We start from the raw sequence: 26,536 nt of genomic DNA, 5'->3' as shown, positions 1-26,536 counted from the left end.
CAAAACAGCAACAGCACCTAGGTTACAGAGCACATGCTGCTGAACACAACTTGCCAACTTAGAAATCAATATAAAAATAGTGTTGAAATCAACATCCATACAATTTGGTCCAGGCTCTAAAACACTTCTTATGATGTATRATGTGCGCTGCATTTAGCTGTTCCTGCTTTACCACAGTGCACGTGAAATGCTCGTCTGCCACGGAGACTAGATCTGCCGAGCTGCCAGGGCCGGGAGATGAACATGCAACGCTGCAGTTGGAAGSTGCACGTCTACCCGTCATTCTGAAGCAAGGGATATTATTGCAACAACGGCACTGCACTTTAAATCCAAGGGGAACAAAGTCAGGCTACGGCTCCCACACTGAGCATCAGCCACCAGCAGCCGCTCGCCCGGCCATCAGTCGTGTTGGAGAGGACGGTGGCCAGGAGCACACAGCACCAACAGGCAAAGCGGCCTGGAGGGCAGCGATAGCGGTTCCCTGAGAAGCCTGATAAAGACTGATAGGGCTCTGCCGGCCCAGAAAAGGTGGCAGCCCTCGCAGTAAGCGTACCAGGTGACAGYGAGCAAATTGAGAGATCCGCGTACCATACAGCAACCCTTATTTGCCAGGCAGCCTCTGCAGGGGTACGCAGCTACCACCGGGGAGCTCTAGAAGAAAGCAGGACAACTGGTATAGTCTTCACTATTTCAAATAAACCTGAACCGCCCACAGAGAAAAGCCAACCAAGCATCCTGACAATTATTTACAAGGATAATAGTTTTCACTAARAAGTGCCTCACACCAATTAACAGCATATATTGCGATATACTGTTAATATAAGATGTGTCATATAACAACATAAGGTCCCCTAACACTCCTGCCTCTCTTCACAGGCCAATTCATACAAGCATGAACCTGAAATCCAAGTTTGCTGCCTCTGCTGCTTCCCCACCTCTCGTTTTGAAATGTCTTCTGATAATCACAAAATTGGGACTAGGCAGAGCCCCAAAGCCGCTCATCCCCACGCGTAAGCCGGGGCTTGAATTTGAGCTTTAAGACATGGGAAGAGGGTGCGAGCGCCCCGAGCTCATCACGCAGGACAAGAGCTGCCCGTCACTGCGCACGGGCAAAACCCTTCATCAGACAAACATCAGCAGTGCCTCAGTAATACAGGAAGATCAGAGAATTATTTACTCCCGGGAAGCTAGCTGTCACTTTGCCTAATCTCACAGCACCCCAGAGCTCTTCAATCCTTTGTACAGTCTCTGTCTTCAGCTAAACCAAAATAGGAGCGCTTCAGGGAAGCTCCCCCAAGGGCATCRCCTCTCAAGTGCACAAGTCTCATCCTGGCCTATATTTAAAGGCAAGGGGGAGGAAATGGTTAACTGCATGAAGGCAATTTCATATAAAAAAATACTTAAAGGGTGGCATGATCAACACYTGAGAGTGCTACTTTTGGAGAACATCTCTGCATGGTGTCCCCATAGAGCCTGCAAGAGCAGGCAGTTGTCAGTCAATGGCAATCTGAGAGCAGTGGAAGGTATTTTGATAAGAAAGGCATGAAGAAATCACTTCTGTTTTCTTGAAGCAAATAACTAGGAATAACCTCCAAGTCTGAGTTAGAACATGATCACAGACCTTGAAATACGACTTTGTAATATAATGCCAACTGCATGGAGGCAGGGTTGCAAATTTTTTTAAAAAATATTTATTTTCCTTACATCAAGGGTAGGAAAGACTGTTAATGTTGATCCTGTTTTTGAAGCACAATCACTTCAGTCTTGACCTGGCAGAGTACAAAAAAAATAAAGCTCATCTTTTCTAATACTCAACATGTTAACACAGCTATTGCTCCCCAACTGCAGAAAGCAAGATGAAACTGCACCTCTACAGAAAAATTATTGCTAAACCAGAGCAAGTATACTTTTCCTCTACCAGTGCTAGCCTTGTTTTGTGTTGGATCACAGAAAGAAATTCTCCAGTAAATTGTGCTGAACATACAGATTCYTTATCACTATTTCATGCACAAAATTCCCAAAATCTTAGCTCTAGAAGAATCAGCAAAGTTCAGTGGTTACAAGATCATTTTACACTATGGCATGTTTCTAGCATTTGTGCCCACCAGGTGTTCACCCACTCCTCTTCACTGGCTCACGTAAGCCAGGACCTGGATTCCTATCTTAGCTGACTGGGCACAGATCTCCCCATCATTCAGTTCAGGAGCTAAAGAATCCCAAACTACATCTATAAGAGCACAGAAATGCCAGTGCTAGTATACGCCAACCAACCTGCTCGTGGTAGCTCTGGGGACCTCAGCCCGGTGCCATGTGGCTGCATAAAGCTGCCTGGGCATCTCCAAGTGTCACTGCATTTAGCAAATTGCATCAACTGTCATGACCCAGGAGAGCATCTCCAAGCCATCGCTTTGCGGCAGTCCTACGCAYGCCTGGGCTTTCTGCAGGCATGGAAACCACTTCGTAGAGGTAATTCAGTCACCCAGGAGAAGCACAACATGTGCCCATGCTTGTGCCAGCACAGCAGGTCAGAATACACACTAGAAATGTGCTATTTAGCAATGCAAAGAAAGCCACAACATTTATGCAATCTACAGGACTGTTTCTCCACTGTTAGCCTGCAAAGTAGCAAGGAGAAATGCCCGCGTTTCAAATGACCAAAAATCAAACATACCATTTCAGCTCTAGTTCTCAAGATTTCTATTCTTCTTCCTTTGCAGCTGCTTCTGACAGATACTTAGCCACAGCAAAACACAGCCCCTTCCAAAATTAGGGCCTTTCCCAAATGCAGGCGGATCGCTGCTGCTCCAAGCAGCGGACTGTCTYTTTTTGGATATTCCTCCACTGGATCCTGTTTCTAGGTTCTAGCAGATAAGTGCCTGGGTGCGGTCTCAGTATTCAACAAGACCTTCCTGGTGTATTTGACAAAGGTCAAAACTTTACCAAGTCCACTATGGGAGGGCGAGTGCTAAATCTCATTTGCAGCATTAAAGCCCATTATTAAGAGTTTTTCCCACTTCCTTCCATTGACAGAGAACAAAAGCTTGCAGCCTGCTCACAGTCACAAAATATTTGCCTTTCCAAACCGCCTTGTTTTGGAAGTGTTTTCAGTAGAAAAACAGCTTAAAAAAGACTTAAAAAGTAATAGTGCACTCTCACTCCCAACTAAAAATAGCAGCATATGACTTGAGATAGAGGCTGTTTGTAACCCATCTGGTAAAACAAACCCAGGCGTAAAGGCACGCCAGCCCAACCCTTCCCCCGTCGGGCACTGCGTACAGATGTCTCTGCTCTGCTCCCACAGGTCCTGTGGAGATGGTGATGCTCAACCCATGCAATTCGCAGCGACGGTGCCAACACTTCCCTGCACAGACCYGCTGCAAGGAGCTTCCCCTGCTTTCTAACTGCATGCCATTTTCAGACRATATCCAACCCACTCTTGAATATCTGCTGTCTCTCTGTTCTCACCATACAGATAATTGTATTTCCTTCCTGTCAGATCATCATGCTTTACCTAAAAGCCACCAGGATGAAACCTGCACTCTTGCTGATTCTTGTCATGTGCTTGGTGGYAGTAGGAAGTGCTCTCCCACCCCAACGTACACAATCCCACAACACTCCTGGCCTACAAGGATTCAGAATTAAACATGGGTGTCACAGGAAAATATAGGCCCCAATGCCAAGCCTACAGTTCCCCAAAAAGCACAGTATGCATGCACACGCTTGGTCATCTTTTATTTTTATTTATTTTTTAAGCTGCTAATCAGAGCACCCAGTTTAAGGTTCTAAAACCAAAGGTAACAAAAGTTCAAGTATTATTCAGGATATGAAATACTCARCTACCATAACCTAAGCTGACACTTCACAAAGTCCTAGCAGAAGTCTGTCTCCTGTGGCTGTCATCAGGCCCAAACAGATTTTGCATGCACACAGTATTTCCTTGCAATGCAAACATGCCCCAGACAGCCACTCCATACTCTGAAATTGAAGCAAGGGGAAGTGCAGAGTAACAGATAGAGAGGCTGCCAACACTCTCCTGAAGTGGTTCACTGCTAACCTTGCATTACCTGCTAGGGAAAGCTCCCTGGAGGGCTCATCCAGAAGAGCTAAGAGATACGTTACACTGGCGACTGCTTCGGCATGAGGTTTTACCAGCATCTGAACAGGTTGGAAGAAAGATTCAGCTTCTTTAAGAGAAATTTGCCTGGTCTAAGAACATAGACAATTGGAAAAGATCATGCTGGCAAATTCCTGGTGTAAAATGATGCATAATCTCTTCTAAGTGAAATCCTCGTTATTGCAACGATTGCCAYGCAGCCTCGTCGAAAGCAGCGCTTGCACATGTGCCGTTATCTCACGGCCGAGCCTGGCTGTGCTTGGGCAGCAGCTGCACACAAACCAGCTGCAGGAAGCAGGCTGGGTGCTGCAGGGTGCAAGGAGCTTTTTTTGGGCTCAACACTGGCCCACTGACCGGAGGTGGCATTGACACCTTCAGGATGCTGTGTTATCTTTTCTGATTGATCTCAGTCCAACAACACACACACYTGTCATAAAAAAGGCATCACAGTAAGTGATTTAAGTACTTGTCACAACCAAAACATCTCAGCTCAGGGAATTTTTACTTAATTTAATTTATTGCCAGTTAACAGAAACTCCTGATCACTGATTTTGATGTTGAGGAAAAAAAATACAAACAGGTAAGCACTTAAGCATACACCTTTCCTCCCCCTTCCCCAGGCTCAACTTAAGCCAGTCTATCCCAGCTGCTCCAGGACACTTGTGTCCAAGCAGGGCTGTGGGTAGATGGGCTCCTCCACTCAACCCTGCATGAGACTTTGCTCAGCTGCAAAGCACTTTCGGGTCCTTCATGGGGCAAAGCAGCGTCGTGAAACCTAAGCTTGCTGCACTGATTTCAAACACAGGGTTCCGGAGAGAGGGGAGGATGCTGGATACAGCTACACTGAGACAAATTCTCRGACGGCTTCCTTTACCTTAGGGCTCAAACTTTGAATCTGCCAGCTGGACAGTGCCTGTGACTGGTCAGAAACATGGAAATTGAGAGAGATCTGGCTTGCAAAAAAACAATTTCCTGAGGGAGGGAAGAGAGTCCCAGCGCTTCAGCTACATCACAAACACTGCTGCTTCTCACACCAGACAGGAGAAGCATCAGCTCTTACAGTGAAGCATGTAATCATCCCCCTTTTTTCCTTATATTCTAATCAATCTAACAAGAGATGGATGCATTAAGTACCCCGTATTTCTGCAGTTCTGCAGAATAACAGGAAAACCACATCTTTCTACCCTCAATATTAATTTAAGAGTATCTCCAGAGGGAAAGGCTCCTCTGTTACAAAGGCAATATTACTTAAATGTAAAGCAGCAATTGTGACATTAACCACATATGACAAGTCTTATATTGAAGCACCTAAAAATGATGATTATTCAGAATGATTTTTTTCAGTTTTCAAAAACAATGCTTCAAGGCGGTTCCGTTCCTACGCAAGCGCCCTCTCACAGGCAGGGAAAAGAACAGGCGAAGACGCACACAGCAAAGCAACTTAGTACCACCCAACCTGGCACCGACGGCTCTCGCGCTAATCCTCTCTAATACACCRTTCAGAGCAACCGTACATGGGGGGTGTTTATTATTAACACTCGACTTAGTGGCTCCTGTCGCACAATGTCATCAGATGCGGGCAAAGAGAAACGCCTAACCACGCAGCACACCAGGCAGTTTTCTTTAAAAAGCCCAACCGTTTCCGGCTGGTAGCTATCAATAGACAGTATCAGCAAGCCCAACCTCAGAATACTTCCTTGGCCTCTCCTCCTGCTCAACACACCACCTCTTTTTCAAGAAGCTTCTTCAATGCCACTTTGACATTCACAAAAACCTAGGAACTGCTTAGCTGATTGCAGGGATCTGTAGTGACTTTTCAGTTTGAAGACAGCAAGAAAAATAGCAGCCTGTRGACTGATGAAGACGATCTTCAGGTTTTACACTGGAACTGCTTTGCTATGTACATCATCTYAGAAAAAGAAATTTGCATTAGAGTCCCAAATCTGTCCACATGGTCAGCTGCAGACCAAGCCACTACACAAAGATCTGAATTGAAGTTGTTACTTCTTACGCCTGGTTTCCTACATGGGATTGTTAATTATGACGTTTCTGTCAGTATACCCTTCCCTTCTGTTGAGTAGCTTTTAAACCTGTTGTCCAAGTACATTTTTTCAAGAGAAATCAAGATCTCAACTTCTTTGAAGAAACCAGTGCCCAGGGAGAAGACATAGCAATCCTCTGACTGTTGCAGCTGCGGGAGACGCTGAAGCACAAGTCACCCTGTCAACCTGGGAAAAAGCCCTTATAAAATATCCCCAGTCCAGAAATTGTACTCTCTTAAATAGTGAAACAACCAGACAAATTCACAAGAAAGCAATTTCACTACTACTCCTGCCTACAGGCTACTGCTCCCTCTTCTCCTCCCCCCAGCAATGTGTTTTGGTTGCAAAAGCTAAAGGAACTACAAAAATTTAAAAGAAAATATTATAAGAAGTTATTAATAAAAGGAGGTCATAGAAGAGCAACAACTTGAAAATAGCTTTAGCTAAAAATATCTAAACCCCACACCCATTCTTTAGAGAAAATGTTATCAGATGCTTACTTCCCAATGTTATCATATTTATTTATTTTAAGGTGTTTTTTTTTTTTTTTTAATGAAACTTTGAAAACTGAATATTTGTTTTCAGGGAACGGAACAAGAGTAGCTCAGGAAAAGACTCCAAAGATCCAATTTTTCTAKGTAGTGTAATGGAAGATACTGCCTGAATCTGGCAAGTGCAAATCTTCTGAAGTCACTTAACTCTACAAAATAACTTTCTAAAAAGAGCAAATATTTCAGCCACTCATATTAAGTTGCAGAGAATCTGTGCCATATAGACTCTCCTGCCAACCCCCCCACCATCAGCCAGAGCACGAAGGCAGAGAATGTGGGAAAAAGATAACAAACGCAGAAGCACAGACCAAGCATCCACGAAACCTTGGCAGTCCGCACACACGGGGCTGGAAACCTCTGCTCGTCTCATCCAAAGTCTAGGTCAGACAGTGCACTGGGGAAAAAAAATGAGTTATAGACAGACTTAATTGATTATCCAGCCTGCTGCTCAAAGCCATCCTGTCTCTGCGAGATGGYAATTGAGGATTAGCGGACACCAAAAAAGTGTCAGCGTACTGCCACAACAGCTCCCTTCGACAGCAGCTCTAGAGCCGCTGTAGAGTTTTCTTTAGGATATAGGTTGTGTAATGCTCCTTAGGGGCACACTGAGGAGTCTGGATGATTTACTCTGTAGCAGGCATTTGTTTAAAGTAAATAAATAAAACCAGATATGGCCTACTGTTAATTTGTAATAGTTCATCGGTTGCTCACTTCCTAGGATGCCCTGCAGTACTGCACCTTGAACATACTGTATTAATAATAAACCACATTTTGGACAGTAAGACACTTTTTCAGAGAGAAGTGCCTACCGTCRTGAGGGCCAGAGCAGTCCTGGCTGATGACTGTATCAGGTTGTACACAGGGAAACCCAAGCAGGGACTGTGCACAGACCATATCCTGACCTTAAAGGCATCTTAAAACACATTTAAGTATCAACACCAGAGCTGCAAAAGGCAGTACATACACAAAAGCATCACCTGCCAGAATAGAGCAAAGCAGAGTAAAGAAAGATTATGCTTAATCCTTATAAAAAGACCAAGAAACTATGCTAATCAGCCTCTCTGATTAAGTTCTGCTTTAAAGAACAGCTACTTCTATTACTCGGCTTGTACTTACAGAATTTTGCTGGTGTTGGMAAATTCAAGTTTTAACATGAGGTTTAATTGTGGACAAGCTTGACTTTGAAAAACACCAGTCAAGTCCTYAGTGATCTGTCCAGAGTCACTGCAGTAGCCACATATGCACATTTTGACATGCCAGAACCTCCTCACGTGCTATTTACTGATTGAAAATAACCTTTAAATGGTTTATAATTGCAGATTACAGCAGCACAGGCTGAAAATGCCAGCCAGAGTCCAGCTAAACTACAGGTCAAACAGAATAAAGGAAGATGCACTTAGATGTACCCCAGCATAGTGTTGTACCTTTTCAATGCTTAAATAAKCTCTGGTTTATCGACCACTTAGAGAAATACTAGGGTATTACTGCAGGCAGATCAGTGAAAGCCTCTGATAACATATAATAATATTTTAACAAACCAAGAACATATAACAAACATCACCATTTCAGAGCATGCTGTTGCCTCCAAAGATAAATGAAATCCAGTGATAATTTCTCTCCTGAAATTGTGTTTGGGTCACATGCTCTAGCCTGCAAACATTGTTCAGAGCGTGCTGCAGAGGTGCTGTGCAGCGAAAGGCCAGAAAGCCGCTCAAAAGCCAGACTCGGAGGGAGAACAGGCTGCTTGCTTTGGAAAAGGATGACAAATAACTGAGCACATGCTGGGGAGTTGGAGGGAGGAGGATAAAGTAGTAGCAACCTCCTCACCTTAGCAAATGCACATCTTGCGCCTGCCACACCTTGCTTCCCTGCATGTCTCAAAGCCCTTTAGCAGACGCATCCGCATCCGCAACCTTCCCTTTTTCTCATCACCACCACCAAAACAAACCAGCAGAAGCCGCCTGACGCCGAGTGCTGGCTGCCGCCCCTTGTACCAACCCGGGCTCGTGCCAATTCTTTCTGCCCACCGCTTGCTTGTTTCCACTCGTGGTCTTCCCTGGACTTGGCCTTAAGGCGTTGGTCCTTTTGGCCAGCACCTCTTTTTCTGGTCACCCAGCGAATAGCTCATACCACACAAGCCCTATTCCTTATCTAGCATCCACAGCCAAAACACAAGTTGCTCCATGGTCAACTGGAGCTAACAAAGTCTTGTTTATAAAGGCTGCACATCTTACAATACATCTACGTACCATGCACTTGAAGTCAAAGCAGGGATTTCACCGAGATGCAAGAAAGACTGTATAAAACAGAACTTGATGGACAAGTGGTCTCTCCAGTTTCAAACAGGGTGAAAGCCTATAGCCTTCCCAAACCAGCAGCATCCACACTATCCATGTCTTGTGTGAACTCTCCAGTGCTTTCTGTGGCTCAGACCACAGTTATCACCTTGGCAGGCCCCCGGCTGCATTATCACAGACGCCAGTAGGTCTAAATTCATACCTTTACTCCATGTGCTCCTCTGTCAATGCTGTTTGAAACTGGCCCAGTTCAAAAGTAGCAGCATCAAAGACGCAGAGTATGCAAGTCTCCCGTTTCCCTAAGCAGTCAGGATAAATGCCTATCAAAAAAACATATATATTTTTACAAAACTAACCTGAAAATTACGAGCAGAGAAACAACCACAGCCATGTTATTCAGGCCTTTAAAAAAAGCTTGTTTCAGGGGACACGCAAGGCCCAGCCTCTACAGGAGCACAGGACCCAGATCACTGCGAAAGAGGCAGAGATGTGCTTGGGAACAGTCTTTCCTAGGCCCCCCGCCCACACACGTGGGGCTCCCGGCTCCACAGTCACTAACGTGTTTCCGTACAGTCAGTTGAGATGAACTTGGAAACCTTGTTCATGTGACATCACTGCTGGGTTGGCTTCTAAGCAAAGTGAGCTTTTTATAGAATTTCCCACTGACAAATGTCATCCAGTAAACCTTGGTAGCCTTAGTCAAGCAGAAGGAAGGAAAAGGGAAAACAGCAACGCACCATCGCAGAGGCTGAGGCCAGTGGGCGGCATCTCCAGAAAAATCAAATCAGACCCAAGCCCCAAGTTTACCCCCCTCCCCCACTACCTGCATTTGAGGTGAGAGGTGCAGGTAAGGCAATGCTACCTGGAACACTGCCTATTTCTGCACCAGGGAGGAGGAGGAGAAGAAAAATGAAGGGGGGGGGGGCAGGCAGGCTTAATTTCAAGTTTGAAGAGAGTAGATAAAGTTTAAAGCATACTTCCACAGCAAAAGGGGTTTCAAGTTTCATATTCACGCAGCAACCACTGCACATCCAAAAAGCGAGGTGGGGGTTTCTGCACAGGCAGAGAACGGAGAGGATTCTTTTCTATAATAGTCTCAAAGCATTAACAAGCGGCATTTGCTGGAAGCTCTCAAAATATTAATGGAAACAAAACTGTCCAGCAGTTTGGTCAAGTTCGCGTGTGCATGTGTATGTGTCATCCTTTTCTTCATAGCTCTGCTCAGCGCTCCCACAGCACTACAGAGTGGTTCCTCGTCCTTGGCTGCTTCTTACTTCATCCTCAACCAGGCATCCGCGTGGAGGGAGTCGATATGATGGCCAAGTGACTCACACAGCAGCAATGTGGGTGGGAACAGCTTCCATGCCCAGCTTTTGAGGATGCAGCCTTTTATGGTATTTTTAGAGTGGAAGTCKTTGCGGTTTGTAGCACTTTGCTTTTTGTCTTGCACAAGCCTCAGAGAAAATGGATYGTACTCCTCAAGGCTATAGTATGACCAGCCAAGAGGCCAGGCTGGTTAGCAGAAAGAACAACTGTCTCCACTTCCTTGCCGGCAGGAGCCCGCTGTTGTGGAGCTGCTGCCTCCCAGCCGCGCTGGAGCCAAGGCCCTGGCACAGGCTGCTCTTAGGACGTCACRTGGCAGCAGCAGGGCTCAAATCCTGCTGAGTCGTCAGTCTGCAAGTTAAGATGTCCACAGAATAACTAATAAAGCCCAATTTTCTAAGGACTTATTCCCTCTGCCCAATGAGTTTTCCCCCTTGCATCTCCAGTAACAAGTGTCCAGGCAAGAGGAAAACGATGTTGCTCCTGCTCTGGATGGGATGCCCAGTGCAAGAGAGCCAGCAGCTGCCAGAGGCTGCAGCAGAGGTCTGTCTGCCTCTCCCTCCATGGGAGCTCTAACTTTGGACTGCATTTCCCATTCCTTAGCCATCAAGGAGGAAATTAACTCCTCAGATTTTACTCCGGCAAATATAGATGCAGCAGGTCAAAAGATTAAATAGTTATTAGGGAAAAACAGGCAGGAGCGTTGCACTGAAACCCAGGCTAAGACCACCCCAAAGACCTTTCCCAGAGAAGAGCAGTGGCAGAAATGCCACTTTCCAGGCTTACAGACCACAAACGTGGCACATGGACAAAGCCAGTGGTTCAGCTGCGCCCTTGCAAAGCTGACGGTCACACAGGTAATTAAAAGAGCATCACCAAACACAGCCCCATACTGTTTAAAGCAGGGTTGTGGCTATAAGTGTAGAATAGCTCRTGTCACAGGACAGCTCTCAGCTCTTCTGCTCCCCTTTTTGCTTTCTCCTTTAGAAGAGGAGGACATGAAAGTTTCTGCCTCTTCATGCATACCTGACCACAACTCCAGCYGGTAGCTGATTTAGTCCTTTTTAAAGCTGTTAAATGCCAGAAGAAATTCAATTATAAACTGCAGATATGTAAAATCTCTAGAAGAAACCCTATCAGAAAGAAGGGGAAAAATAGTAATCAATCCTAATGCTACATACTAACACTAAAGTTTTGTTTTTTTGTTTTTTTTTTTCCTCGCCTTCTTCAATCCCAGGGAGCTCTGGAAGTAGCCGGCTTACCGGGCAGAATGGCTGAGTGACAGACCACCCCTACGGTTAGCCCTTGTACAGACCACACTACAGGACTCCACAAAGGCAGAAGCGGCAGCAGAAAGCTGCTCCTCAAAGCTGCTCCTCAGGCGTGAGCTTACAGATATAACAGACAAAGCCAAGGGGAAGTTTGTGGGAGGTTCATTTTAGCTGCATAACCAGCTACGTGTCTTGGAGATGAGCCAGAATGACAGGGCCACTAAACAGTGGCCAACCGTGTGCTGAAACCTTCCAACCCTACTGCAAGGTAGGGGTGTCCTGACGGTGATTCAACATGTTGTTGTTGGCCCAGCAACCAGCCACATCTGCAAAAACACAGCGATGCCCTGAAGAGGCCCCACACGAGGCTCCTGGAGGTGGTGTGCAGCGTGCCTTCCCCATGCCTGCAGTTCTCTGCTGTTCCCCTGACCAACTCCAACTCAGAGAGAATTTCTTCCTCCTGTTGTTCAAGTCTGCAAAGCATCTTTTCAACTCACACGTGGCTGGCGTACGCTGTCCTTAATGCTTTGCGCTACGGGTGATTTCTCCATGCATGATCTCAAGTGAGCCATCTCACAGCTGCTGCTTTTAATCCGTGCAAGGATACAGAGAGAATTCCCCAGGCAGATTAAGATGAAATCTTTCTCTCCAAGAAAGTAAAATTCATTTCCAAGCTTAGGAAGTCTTCTTGCTATTAGATAATGGATTAAGATTACAGAATTCAATCAAGAAAAGGGCAACAACATCATGTCCAATTACTCTCCTATCTTAAGTTACGCAGAGCTAAATTTGTCACAGGAAAGCAAAGTGGTTGTTCTTACCTCTTTTCTCATGAAACTATGAGCTACACACCAATTAGACTCTTCAAGCAACAGCTACGTAAGAGGCAGCACAAGTTCCTCAATTTTCATTACTCTTTACTTTTACTAGTATTATCAAATTTGATCAGGAAAAAAGAAATCAAGAGGAAAAAGGCACACAGAAGAGTTCTGAACGGTAAAATAACGTGCGCTGGCCTGGCCCCATGAGATAAACGCTACTTAGTTCGTCTGCCCACTGTAGCCTCCCACTGTGCAGTAACACCTCTGTTTAAAATCGTTTGGATATTTCAGCAGACAAACAAGAAAGCTGCTTCAGCCAGCAGATATTTTGCAAACCTAAAGTACCGGACACTGGCTCCTACGGAGGAGAAAGTCCCATTAACGCAGAAGTGGGGCTGTGACAAGGGAACCAGTGCAGCCAGGCTTTCGATGCACCTGCGCTTTGCAGCTGATTGCGTCTCAAAAGCGGCAAATTCAAACAGTCCCTTCTTATGTTTATGGCCATCTCCTCCCAGGCATCTACTCTTGTGCCTAGTAAGGGTCGAGCTCTCTAACAAAGTCTTGCTGCTTACTTCAAAGCTCCTCTCCCGCAGGATGTGCACTCTCACAGCGAAGAAGAAGGTTACAGACGCTAATTCACCAATGTAGTGGAAAACCTTCCTACTTTCTTCCTTGGTTTATTCTCCTCCCTTTCAACAAACTGAAACACCTTTAAAGTTGCGATCAAGAACCCGCCCAAGGTAAGTTACAGATACAAAGAAGAAGGGAGGATACAACCCTTCAGCATGCCAAATTTATTAAACCCGTATACCCTGTCTCATGAAACGATGMCTTTACTGCCTCAGGGGTCCAGATTTCATAGTGAGTGGCAGTGCATTCAAGACATGTTAGGCAAGGAAAGAGAGAGAAAGACAGATGATCCCGAGCCTCCTTTTTTCTGGAAAGGAAACTGTTCTGCTGACTCAGGAAACCTATAAAAAAAAAAATCCAAGAAATTGCCTCCTTTCCAGGATCTACAAACAGTGCATTACTCGCAACAGAACCAAAATTGTTTATACAGGCGGATAAGAGCCTTCCAGCAGAAGATACAGATGGTGTACAGAGGCAGCAACACAAAATCCTTTAAGATGAAAAGGAAGTTCTTCATCATAATCTTGGCTACAAGAAGAGAAGGGGGCAGGAAAACACAATGCAGGTGATGCTTAAAAACAAACTGCCTGTCATCTTTTAGGGAGGGAAAAGAAAACCACAGAGAGCTACCCCACTGCACGCAGCCTTAACAAGCTGTTACCTTCATCGCTCCCTTACAGGGTCGCAGCCTTCAGCTCACGAGGTGGCTCGCTCTTGGCATGACGACGGCCTCCTCACCCAAGCGGCTCTAGCRCCGGAAGCAATGGCCTCTAATTAATTACTAAATACTGTGTGCACACGCCGGAGACTGCCAACAGATGGATTACAGTGGCCACCGTGAGGACAGATATATTTTTTTTTTTTATCCTGCCTGTTGCTGAATGTGCCCAGCTCAGACTCACCGAATTYAAACGCTTCAGCAGCCAGATTTGCTTAACTGCAACTGGTCTGCAAATTATAYACTCTCTGGAGATTAAAAAGCTTTCCAATTACAAACTCAGCAGGCAGGTTCCCTCCGACAATTAATTTTCTCCCCCCCCCCCCCCCGTGCAGTACAATACAGCACAGAGAAATGAAGCGTGAATCAACCCTTTTGGCAGCGTGCGTCCAGCCAAGACGGGACACGTCACGGCACCGACACACAGGGGAACACCCTCCCCACAGTCCTGCTTACCCAGTCGCAGCCAATGCAATCACTAGGCAAAGGCTGGAAGTACATTTTAGGCTCAAAAGTCAGCTGAAACAGGTCCAGTCTCTCCTCCCACTCCGTAAATACTATCCAAATGGGGTCACCCCCCAACAATAAACGGATGACTTTCATTGCAGTGCTGACATAATCTGTGTCCTTTCATTCTCCTTGTACTGCAAGTGCTAAAGATGCTTTTGTACATCCTCTGAAACACTTCATTTAAAAACCATGGCAACCAGGGCATGGTATTCAGCTGCTCTTGAAGAAAGTCACCCCCCTTTTCTCTCAATAGGCTTTCAGAAGACTTAAGAGAGGCAGAGAGGAAGGAAAAATCACTCTTCAGAAACTTAACACAGTCATAGAAAAATACTGCCTAACTCAAACTTACTTCAACCATGACAGCTGTATTTGGGCACCCCTCACAAGACACTAGAGACTGGGCAAACACTAGGCAAGCATCGACTCTGACTACCGGGTGTCACCTTGCATCACAGCGTGAGAAATGCCAATACCACCACCAGCGCCACCACCACAGAATATGGAGACAGAGAACTCTTACAGGTCCTGCAGTTCAGGAACACTCAAATGCCCCATTTTAAGTCMTAGGGTTTGACACCACAGTGGCAACATCAGATGGGTAAACCATCTAATTTGCTTTGAAAATTATTCAGTGCTCTTTACAGAAACTCTCCATTTCTTTTTGGTTATTAAAAGATTATTCAGTTCCAATAGCAACAAGTTATTACGGGGCCTTTACAAGGCAGATGATGTTTAAGGAGTTTTGGAGGGTTTTTCTTGCTCATTTTTACTGCCCCAGAACTTTTGACGCTTTTCTGTACCGCTGGGTTTGGAAGTTTGTCAGCTGCACCTGTGCCCTCCTTTCTGAAATGGGAACACCAAGACGCATGAGCACAGAAATTAGATGGAAGGAACAGAGTGGCTCCCACGCAAAAAAAAGCCATAACTGAAAAAATGAAGAGGCCTCTTAAAAAAGGGACATTTGCCTAAGATGAACGGTCCATTATTATTATTTTTTTTAAGAAAATAAACAGTAGTAGCTCAGCTTTCAAACAACCTTATGTACCATTTGCACAAAGAAAAAGAACTTAAACATGACTTAATGGTTGTAACATCCCTTATAGGTAATTTTAAGGGACTAACTTCTTTCCAAAACCCACCACATGTTATTAGGGAGTCACGCTCCAAGATTTAAGCTTTTACAAATAGAAGCTTTTAACCTTAATAACTGCAAAAATTTCCTGCAAAAAATAGAGCAGCATAGACCTGGACAGGCTGGAGAGCTGGGCAGAGAGGAACCTCCTGAGGTTCAACAACGGCAAGTGCAGGGTCCTGCACCTAGGGAGAAATAACCCTAGGCACCAGTACAAGCTGGAGGCTGACCTGCTGGAAAGCAGCTCTGCAGAGAAGGACCTGGGAGTGCTGGTGGATGACAAGTTGACCATGAGCCAGCAAGGTGCCCTTGTGGCCAGGAAGGCCAATGGTCTCCTGGGCTGCATTGGGAAGAGTGTCGCCAGCAGGTCAAGGGAGGTGATCCTGCCCCTCTACTCAGCCCTGGGGAGGCCTCATCTCGAGGACTGTGTCCAGTTCTGGGCTGCCCAGTACAAGAGAGACAGGGAGCTACTGGAGAGAGTCCAGCACAGGGCTACAAAGATGATCAGAGGGCTGGAGCACCTGCCATCTGAGGAACGGCTGTGAGAGCTGGGCCTCTTCAGCCTGGGGAAGAGAAGACTGAGGGGGGATCTTATCAACGTGTACAAGTATCTGAGGGGAGGATGTCAGGGGGACAGGGACAAACTTTTCAGTTGTCCCATGTGACAGGACAAGAGGCAATRGGCAGAAATTGAAGCACAGGAAGTTCTGCCTGTACGTGAGGGTGAATTTCTTCCCTGTGAGAGTGACGGAGCACTGGAACAGGTTGCCCAGAGAGGTTGTGGAGTCTCCTTCTCTGGAGATACTCAAGGCCYGBCTRGATGCAGCCCTGTCTAACATGCTCTAGGTGACCCTGCTGAGCAGGGAGGTTGGACTAGATGATCTCCAGAGGCCCCTTCCAACCTTACTGATTCTATGACAGAAAACTTAAGCCATGTCCTATCCTGTTAAGTAGGCTATTCCACAAATGACGCACAAAAAGATATTCTGCCTGCCTGTACGAAACTGCACCAGATTCAACAGGGAATAACGTGGCACTGGTGCCGAGGAATTGGGACACACTTCCATTTAAACAAGGCAGTCTTTGATTCATTTCAAAGTAGTCAGCAGCCTGCTTTTGCCAGCTCTCAATATGCTATTGTCAACAGTACATCTRTGACAGTTTATGCCATAGAGATATGAAGATAGGTAGTTTAATATCTCAATTTAAAGAATGCATTCTTAAAGGGAGGAATCRAGGCACAAAATAGTTAGCTGGTTTCTCACGCTGTCGGATGAAATGAGAACCCTTCTGCTAAACTCGGACATCCCCTAAACACTGCCAGCTTCCAGCAACCACAGAGCATTAGGCAACAGATAAACTATGCCAGAAAGGTCATTGCATAAATCTATGTCCCAAAACACATGGTGGCTGCAAGCGCTCTGATATGTTTGTGCCGTTGTAGTCCAATATCCACAACGACAACAGTTTGCTGGTGCGAGTCAAAGGCATTGCCCGGATTTCCTGTGGGAATAGTGGATGCGAGGTTTAGTCACACCAAAGTTTCCATTATATCACTACTCCATCCAACTTTCAGTCGAGCATTAAAGCAGGGCACAGCTCAGATAGAGCAGATAAGAGCAGAGCATCTGAATTCTTTGTACTTGACCAAGGCAACTCTCAATTCTGTTTTTTTTTCCACTTAAAAGGAAATATATTTCTTCTGGCTAACAATGTCATCTCTCAAGATTGCTGTGGAAAGATAAGTAAGAGGGGTGAACCAAGGACAAACTGATAAGTTAACTCTGGAATTGCTGACTTCTCTCTGCTCCTGCCACCATCCACAGCGTTACTTCTAAGCAGGAGAAAAACAGGAGAAAGCTTGAAAAGGAAAACAAGACAACAATTTGGGGAAATTCCCGCAGCCTACTGTTGGCTCCACAAGAGCCTGTCAGAGTAACTATGATTACTTTTGTAAAAGCTCTGTTTATACAAAATGGAGCTGCACTCTTTGAAGTGCAAAAGCAGACACAAGTTCAAGCAAAATACCACAGTGACTCCTCAGTATTAATCATAAAAACTTAAGATAACATCCCCAATCACAAAGAATTCAGGGTAAGTTAGTAAACTATTGTCAGACAAAAACATCTCAAAATAGGTGTGCCCCATTCATTATACTGAGTGATGAAAGATGATGCACGTTTGGAGATAACATACCCCATTTTACAGGCTTGTAGGGTCTGGCAGAAGCATCAGCTGAGTTCATGCTAGGCAAATCCAGTTAAACAAGGCACCAGGACCCTTCCTCTCAATCTTGCGAGAAAGGGGAAGACTGAAGGTGTTTAAAGGCTTAACCTTTGTGCTCTTACTTCTAAATATATGGGAATAACATTACAAAGGGTCTTATACTTCTTTATATAAGCAGGAAAAGAAAAAAAGAGCTAACCTAACAAAGGAGTTTGCACGAGACATCYGCATTGCCATTGCAACATTGCATGTTGCAAATTACTGGATATCAAAATCCATTTTTTTTATGACACTCATTCAGTCTCAAGTAAGTACCAACAAAACGTTTTCCTTTTCATGTAACTTATGGGAGAAAAAACAGAAGAACTACCCTCCCTGAAAGCAGTCTGGCAGACCTCTCTTATGACTTTGAAGGAAGAAATTTATTATGGGAATATCCAACTCATTGTCTGCCAGTAGCTGGCAAGGCTGATCATCATAAAAACTGCAGAGATGCACTGAGAGTTAATGCACAGGAGCATGACAGGAAGCAGTGCGTTCCCAAAGCTTTTTTTTTTGCCACCTCCTTGGGAATGAGCAAGGCAGCTCCTCCTCTGCCTGGAAGCCAGGAAGAGTTTGCTCATTGCTCACAGTCAAGTTTGTGAATGCTTCAGCAACTGCCTCCTCCTTCAAGCAAGCTGCCCAAAAGCTTACCCAAACCTGGGCCCCCTGCCACATTATCTGCCTGCCCTAACTAATGAGATAGTCTGTTTGTAAACACAGGCATTGACAGACACTCTGGCAAGAGGATATAAAACATGCTCAACACAACTGCTGATGCTAACTAGTTCCCAACCTGCACAAGGCTTCCTGCTCTCCTGAGCTAACGAGAGGCTCAGCCTCCAGTCAAAACACAAGCYGCTGCTGAAGAGCTTCACAAGTATCTACAGCTCTCGTTTCATTTTTCCTCATTAAATTTAATTTATTTTTTTAAATCAAAACCTCAGGGTTGGCTCAGAATAACCCTGGAAGCACAGCCACTCCAAAATCACAAGACAAATTTGTGCCTTGGGGGATACCAAGCTCCATGCAGAGCGGCCCTGATTTCAGAGCTGCAAGAGGTAGGCACTTGGCAGGCTCTTCTCCAAGAGGAAGGCAGAAGATGAGGAGAAAGCCCTTCAACAGCATTTAACTCTGCTTTGCAAAGCCACACTCTGCCATGTGGCAACTTGCAGTGGAAAAGGCACGTGGCCACACCAATAGCCCCACAGAAGGCAAGCTCACAACCACGTCATTTGGAGCATTAACTCCTAATTGCCCACTAGTTAGTCACCTTACTTAATGTGTAACATTTGTCATCTTTGGTCCATTCTCCCCTTCTCCATCCAGAAGGGGGACATGCCCACGGCAGAACACAACCTGAGACACAAATTTCTGGTTCTGCGCTGCCTCATGGTTCTTCAAGAACATGAAAGACCAAAGAAAGCTGCTTGAAATAAAGACTCAAAACTTGAATTCCCACAAGTTTTAGCACTGCTTCTAATAGAGGGAACTAGTATTGAACCAAGGGCCACTCAACCTATTCCCCTACCTCCAGCAGCAAACAACATGTCATGGCCCTTCCCAGGACCACACATGCAGCCCCCAGTGATTTGTGGTTCAACAGTCTTACTCACAGAAACTGCTTGTTTGTGAGGAGTCATGTTGTAACATCCTACTTCGGCTTTATTGAAGCATGGAATTCACACCCAAAGCATGCTGCATCACTGAATCCAGATGGCAGGGGAGAAGGATGGATAATGGAGGATGGATCACAGCAAACCAAGACAGAAAGCAATTTGCTGGCCAAGCAGACAAGACAGAAGATGTTACTAACCTATAGTCCTATGCAGGACTTTTCAACTGCTCCTGGATGCCCCATCACTACATCACTCAACAAGCTGCTCAATAGTGGCTACCCATCTTTTTGCAAAAGCTTGCTGTCCCACGTCTGAAAGATCACTGACCCTGCCAGAAAAAACAAAGCATTTGTAAGGATAAGAGAAGTATTGTATTACTGGAGAACATGCCTCTTAACTGGCACAAATATAACCCTGCAAGTGTAGCTCTTTAGCTGGTGCTATTCAGAGAACCCAAAGAGCAGATAACAGCAGCCTGGTTTTGCTGCTGCTATTGCTGAAGTCACTTCAGCCACATTCYGGTCTCAGATAAAGAACAAATTCGGCATGAACAAATTCGGCATGCACAAACAGAAAGAACTTCATAGAAAACTCAGTGTTAACATACCAATTTAGCTTTTTAACTACCATCTGCATTTTTCCATTAGTGGAAAGAAAAAAAAAAAAAACATGATTCTTTGACATGGGTCATAAATACAGATCTGGCTGCTGTACACACAGATCACCTCTACTCTCTTGTTGAAATAGATGTCACAAACGGCCCTGCATAAAACTAGCAGTGTGCCCTACAAAAACAAGCTACAAATTTTATTTCAAAAACAGGATAGGCTTTGAACTTTGCACGAGACCAGCAGAAAACCACAAGGAATACAAAAAGACTAACTTGCCCCATTGCCCAAAATGCCAGTCAACTTTGCTAGACAGAAACACCAGCACTCACTACACACACAGACATCTCTGCCACCCCGTCCCCAGCACTTGCATCCCTCAGTGACAACTCAATGGCTCAAAATCATTTGTCACCCTTTTCTAACGGTTGGTCACGTTCACTGTTTCACACAGTGAAGTGGTGCACATAGGTCTTCTGTGACRGGTACCGCACAACTACCCGCAAAGCGAGACTAGAGGAAAAGTCCCACCTCGCCCTCACAGCCAGGCAGGCAGCTATTTCCTCTACTTAGACACATAAGCAATTAATTTAATCATCCTACCATTTAGGAGCCCTAGTCACAGATAAGGGCTCCTCCTCACAGCACTGTTGACTGTAGATCTTGTATGTGGATATAACTATGGATCTTCTCAATCACTTAAATATTCTTAGCTTCAACTGAAGGCACTTATATATTACATCAGAGCAAATTTTCAGCATTTCTGTAGCACCTGGCACCATCCCCAAGCACCTGTAAGGTAGCTGATTTAACATCAGCCCCCAAAAGGAGGGGAAGGGGGACAGTTTTAAAGAAATATCATTGGAAAGACAACAAAATGCATGGGAGGGGCTTTGCCAAAATCAGTCACTCAGTTTCTTCTCTGATGCTACTGGATCTCAAATCCTTTCAACATCCATCAGCACGGAGAAAATGCAAGGCTTGTCTTAAAAATAGAAATCTGTAGGCTTAAGTTCTAGCCTACTCACTTAATCAGTAACCTCAAGCAAGATCTCTCATCATTCACAAGAATGGGCACAGCCTTTCCTTTACCTCTGAAGTCAATATACTAAGTAATACAACCATACACACAGAGAGATTCACAGGCATGTAAAGAAATCCAGAGCTAAAGAAAGACCAGAAAAAAAGCCCCCACACAACACAGCACTCTCGTGACCATACAACAGAGTAAACAAAGCTGCCAGGAACATGCATATTTATTATATAGCATGATCACTCTTCAGGCTTACTTTCCCCCTTCCAAAGGCCAAAAATGGTGTAGTACTAGGTGTAGTACTATTTCTGTCAAGCCATCATAACTAGTAGTGTTCTTGCACTGAAGATGTGATTTGGGCTTTGCATGCATTTGRTTTGGATGGCAATTTTGGCAATTCGAGGAAATATGGCTGCTATTTTATTATTTCAGCATTTGGAAAACTGAAATAAGTTCCTTTGCATTTTTCAGTACTTTAAATGGAGAAAGCTTCCTACTCCTGCCTGCCTGCTGAGGAACCAGTGAGATCATGCTGTTAGCAAGCATCATTCTCACTTCACTTTTAGCTGGAAAGACAGTCAGTACAAAGGATGCCCAACTACAGAATGCACAGAGACTGGCAAACTACCAACAAGAGAATAAATGCAATAAATGCAAAGAGAATAAAGTGCAACAAAAACAGCTGCTAGGTAACAGATACAGGGTCACACGGGCATGTTTCCAAACTCCTCTTCCACAATACACATTCAACATCATCTCCACCAACGATGTCAAAGCAATGAAGCACAGGGTGCTTTTTCAACCAAGGCTGCTATCATCCCATTTTCTCTTTGGTTAGGTCTGTCTCAACTCTCTTCACATTCTTCAACTCCACAAAGTGTTGGCCTACAAGCACACTCCAGAGCAGCAAAGTCAAGGCACACAACATATCGTCATGCAATATTAAGTTGCGGGCATCACAAAAAAAAGGTATCTATGCACTGTAGAAGAAACTAAACAGCCTGCAGGAGCCACTGGTTTCATGCAAAGTACGTCTGGAATGGAGAACGATTATTCACAGTGAAAGACCATCAGGCAGCGTATTAAAAAAAAAAAAAAAAATCTAACAAAAGGAGGAAATGCTTCTTCCGTGACACAGAACTGAACTGTAGCATGTTCTGCTACTAAGAACAAGCTACAGAAAGCATCTGAAAAGTAGCAGGGCAAACAGGACTATCTGTAGGTACTAAAACCAGTAACTCATTCTCTCCTTCCCTAAGGATCCAGCTGGGTTGTCACCAGATAGGACACTGGCTGAGACAGACTCTTGCTGCAGCCCATGTGCCAGGTCTTACCCTCTTTAGTTATCATGTCTTGGCATTACAGCCAATGCTGAGAGTGGTTTGGGCCCCAATATTTGAGCCCTGTGCCCTCGCACATTATGAGATTTTTCCCTGCAGGGCTTCGCAATATGAGCCGACCAAACAGCAATCATGGATGCTTCTCACTGTCCTTGTAGAGTTCAACAGCAACCTGCTCCTTTGTGGGCAGCAGATTCACAGGGAACACTGTTTGCCCTGGCCCGCAGCCCTAAGCGGTGAGATACAGCCTGTGCTGTCTTCTCCATAGTGTGTCATCCTGAAACTGAAACCGCAACTGTTCACATGGATGAGAAGCCCAATTCTCTTTCATCAACCCAAAGGCAGCTCCAACTCCAGGACTGACTTCCCAAATGAGCTGCACAGAATTCATCCAGTGTCCACAACCACCCTTCTCACCAACTGCCTGTTACGAAAGGCAACAGTCCTCAGGATCTACAAGCCACCAGCTTCACAAAGGAAATCTGTGAGGGCAAGAGGCATCTCCATTTGCCTAGACATCGGCACCACATCGACCTCTGTGATCTTGAGACACTGCAGCAAGCAGACTGTGCTTATGCAACTCTTATGCCACCAATTAGGACGAGYTTAAGATAGGCCAAGATAGCCTCTCTATGCTACAGCTTCCCACAATAAGCACTTACCAAAACCATTCATCAGTAGATGATGCTGGAAGACTGTAAAAAACACTACACATACCAAAAAAAAAAAAAAAAGAAAGAAAAAAAACAGCCATGTGTCACACTGCTGAACAGCGCTTAAGCCACTTTCCTTTTTTCCTGTGACCTCTGGCAGCTTAAATGTCAAGACCTTGACTCCAAAGCAAGCGTCTAGAGATGAAACCAGGCACAAGCAAGCCTGTCAGACCACCCCAGGGCAGCTTTGGCTGAGTTTTTCGTTCAATACAAAACTTTTCTTGTTAACATTAATGTTCATGGCAAGGAGGAAGTTGATGAACACTAAGTTAACCTTGCTCTGTCAGAAGATGCCTACATGCAATAAAGTCTCAGAAACAGGTTACTGGCTCACACGGAGGATATCTCTGGCTTCCACGAACCAGGAGTAGATGTGACACCAGTAACACAGAGCAGAGATCAAAGATGCTTCTACATACGGCAATCAACCATCCAGAACAAACTAACAATAAAACTTTATTCCAGGAGGCAGTCCCTTCTTTGCTTTGTCCTCCAAACCTTGGCTGCTTTGCCAAGGCACCTTGCCAGCCTTCTGCCCCGCCGTCAGAAGCTGCATGTGAGCAAGAGGAAGCCTTTGTGCATTGCTGCAGCTACCTTCCACTTTGGTGACCAAACCTTCCTGTTTCTCAGCGCTCGTCACACACTTCCTGCTCCCAGAAGCTGCTTCAAGCACTCGCGAGCGCTCAAGCAGCCAGGCGCTCACCTCTGTACCCTCGAACGCAAGAAGCCAAGGCTTCCCAAGCAGGGTCAATCAATCTATGTAGCCTCCAAGCCACACAAAAGTGCCTTGGAGGTACATCAACTAAGTCATTAAAATGTTATGACAGAAAAATATGGATGCTCTCACTAATTAATTAAAAGAGAAGAAAGAAAATCTGACCTGACAAGTGTAGGCATTACAAACAGCAGAAATCAAAGTGATGATCACAATTGCTTTCACCAGCAAGCTCCACAGAGAGGTGAAAATAAACAATGTGGCATTAGCCACCAGGTCCTGGTTCAAAGGGCRTGAAACCTTTTGCAGTTGCAACACTTGTTGTCTCAGTAAACAAGGTGCTTTCAGCACACCTGGCTACCAGACCAGCACCTTCCCTCCCTTCACTCCTCCCCATACACACGCTTGCTCGAGGAACATAGCACTGCCTTCCCACACATGCACAAAAACACTCTCCTTTCCCAGCCGACATACAGAAGATACCCTCCTTTTCCATGCCTATATACATAACGCATCCAAACACTTTAGAGCATTACGAAACCATAACGCAGTTCCTCCTGAAGTTTTGTTTGAAGGCAGAGGAGAGGAAGAGCTGCACTGAATCAATGCAACTCCTGTAAACAGTGCTATTGGAGCGGCGCACGCAGAAACGTGTTGTGCTTCAGGGCAGACAAATCCCTCCACAGAGCACATTAAAACCAGGACATCCTGTCAATAGGGCCTGTTTATTCACAGTCTCTGAGCCGTGAAGAAACGAGAGCTGACAGCAGCGGCAATACAAGCAGTCTGTCCTCTCTGCTGCTCACTGGACTCTTGTGTCGGCAGCGCACCCCACGGGCACACCATACGCACTCTTGGCATTTGGCATCCAACTTTTAGGCATGCAGCTAAACCAATATTCCCTCTAATTTCTTCTCYCACCTCATACCAGCAGGGCTTCTGGCAATAAGGAAAGCAAGCAGCAAAAGCAGCCTGCCTCCTTCAGCGTTCACGGGTAAAGCAGCATCCTTAGCCCAGGATGACAAACGAAAACAGCACTAATGAAAGCATTAACGGAAACTTCACAGCTAAAAGCTGGCTGTCACACATGAGTCCAGATACAGTGAAAAACAAACTGCTTTGCTGCAGCAACAAGCACCTCTCTCAGTTGTCACTGCAAATGCCATAGCCAGGTAATTTCTCAGTTCTGATTGTGCGCTTCTCAGCTTCCTTAAGGAACCGAAGGGGTCCGCAGGGCAAGGGCACCTCTCCTGTGCCAGACTTTCTTGCAGAACAYGCTAGCCAACAAGCCCACCCACCCCAGCATTTATCAAGCCACGGATAAAGGTAAACACCCCAGAGACTCCAGGGGCTGGAGACCTTACCACAACACAAGTGCTGTACTGCTCAACGATGCTGGTGGAAAATAAAYGCAGGTGCTGCAACCAGCTTCCTTTCCTCCTCGCTGTACTCCTCATTTCATTGAAATTACACTGAAGAACAGAACTGAAGCTGCCCTGGAAAAGAGTGTTTTAATTCACCTAAACGAAGCAAGAGCTAAGTCGCAGCCATTCTGCATCTCAGTTCAGCATCTTCTGCCACTTATTAGCCAGCTTCCTTCTGCTCAGGATTACACAGTAAGAACTGCAGTGGGAACTACTGCAGCACTTTTCAGGCTGCTGTGCAGACTGCAAAACTCACCCACTTCTCCCCTCTCAAAACAGCAGGTTTTTGGTATACGAAGCAAATCTTTAGCGGTCTCAGGTTGCTTGTTTTTTTCCTCCCTCACCTACACCAGTTCATCTGTATAGCAGATGCTTCCTCTGTTAGTTTTGGTTTCTGTTTTGTTCAGGGTTACTTCTGTCTGCTTGCTTTTCTTTTTTCTTAATTATTATTATTTGAGTTGCTCTTAACAAAAAGCCCAGCTCCTAGCTGCAGTGTAAATTGTACACGAGAATGGCTGGYAGACTGCCCTTTTTAATCTGTTAACAACAGTAGGGTTTTTTTCCCCTGTTTCAATTCCAGAGTAAATGAATAGCTCAGCCTCTGGGGAAAAGATACAGTAACTTTATATATCTCAAATCAAGCAAAGTGTTTAAATGCAGATGGTGCAAAATATGCACCTGTGATTCATACAGAGCGAGTCCRTGCCCTGCAATATTTGTTCTTCCGCCAGAGCCAGGGTGCACTTTAGGGACAAGCTTACTAAACTCAAAGAAAGCTGGCAGCTCCTCGTCTCTCTTGCAGAGAGGATGTCCCCATGGGCTTCTGGTTGGAAAAAATCTCTCAGAAACTTGGAGTATCACATGAGTATCCATTTCGCTGCTATTCTAACATTTATAACAAAGATCAGTTTGAAGCTAAAAAGCATCACCTGGAGACCTGCATAGGTCCAAGCATTAGCTGCCAAATTTTGGAGCGAGTTAAACTTCAGGGCTACTTATGGCGTGGATTATACTCACCTTCAATCCGTTTTAGTTAGCCTGCACCTGGAACGCGTATTATACATCACAGGATGCAGTCAAGTTCCTCTGAAAGTGCACAATTTACTCCTGCAGAGAAAAGTAGCCTTAAATTGGCACTATTAACAGCCAAAGAGAGCAATATCTAAGCATAAATATGCTGCAGGAGGGACCATGCCCAATTTCATTGCTCCTCAAGACAAACCTGAAGAATCCACACAGGCTGCTGCACTCCAGAAAGAACAGTTTTACTTGCAAAATAACATTCACTGCATGTGCAGAGCATGTTTCAGATTGGGTTTTGTTTTCTTTTAATAGTGTCAACTTTTCTTTTTGAAGCCAGACCAAGAAATTGCTTCTCGATGTTTTGCATTCATTTATCTTCACAACAGG

At 45.2% G+C, this 26,536-nt stretch overlaps 1 protein-coding gene across 8 annotated transcripts in view; it reads right to left on the bottom strand.

The window, feature by feature from the left end:
• LOC146599549 (uncharacterized) overlaps positions 1 to 26,536 on the bottom strand; it is a 94,887-nt gene that overhangs the window by 47,287 nt on the left and 21,064 nt on the right. For 2 of the 8 annotated variants that reach the window (XM_085298459.1, XM_085298468.1), the window contains exons 1-2: positions 26,144 to 26,226; positions 25,067 to 25,198 (exon numbers count right to left, since the gene is read on the bottom strand). The exons of 1 other annotated variant lie outside the window; for it this stretch is intronic. The gene's annotated coding sequence lies outside the window, so the exon portion shown is untranslated. Of the gene's footprint in view, positions 1 to 2,671; positions 2,769 to 7,015; positions 7,102 to 9,206; positions 9,476 to 25,066; positions 25,199 to 26,143; positions 26,227 to 26,536 lie in introns of those variants that run through there. 5 more of the 8 variants (XM_085298462.1, XM_085298460.1, XM_085298461.1 and 2 more) reach the window with 5 other exon arrangements.

Source organism: Rhea americana, unplaced genomic scaffold (genome assembly GCF_003343005.1).
Source record: "Rhea americana isolate MKP2758 unplaced genomic scaffold, rheAme1 scaffold_139, whole genome shotgun sequence".
Lineage (NCBI taxonomy): Eukaryota > Metazoa > Chordata > Aves > Rheiformes > Rheidae > Rhea > Rhea americana.
This window is presented reverse-complemented; position numbering and strand designations above follow the sequence as displayed.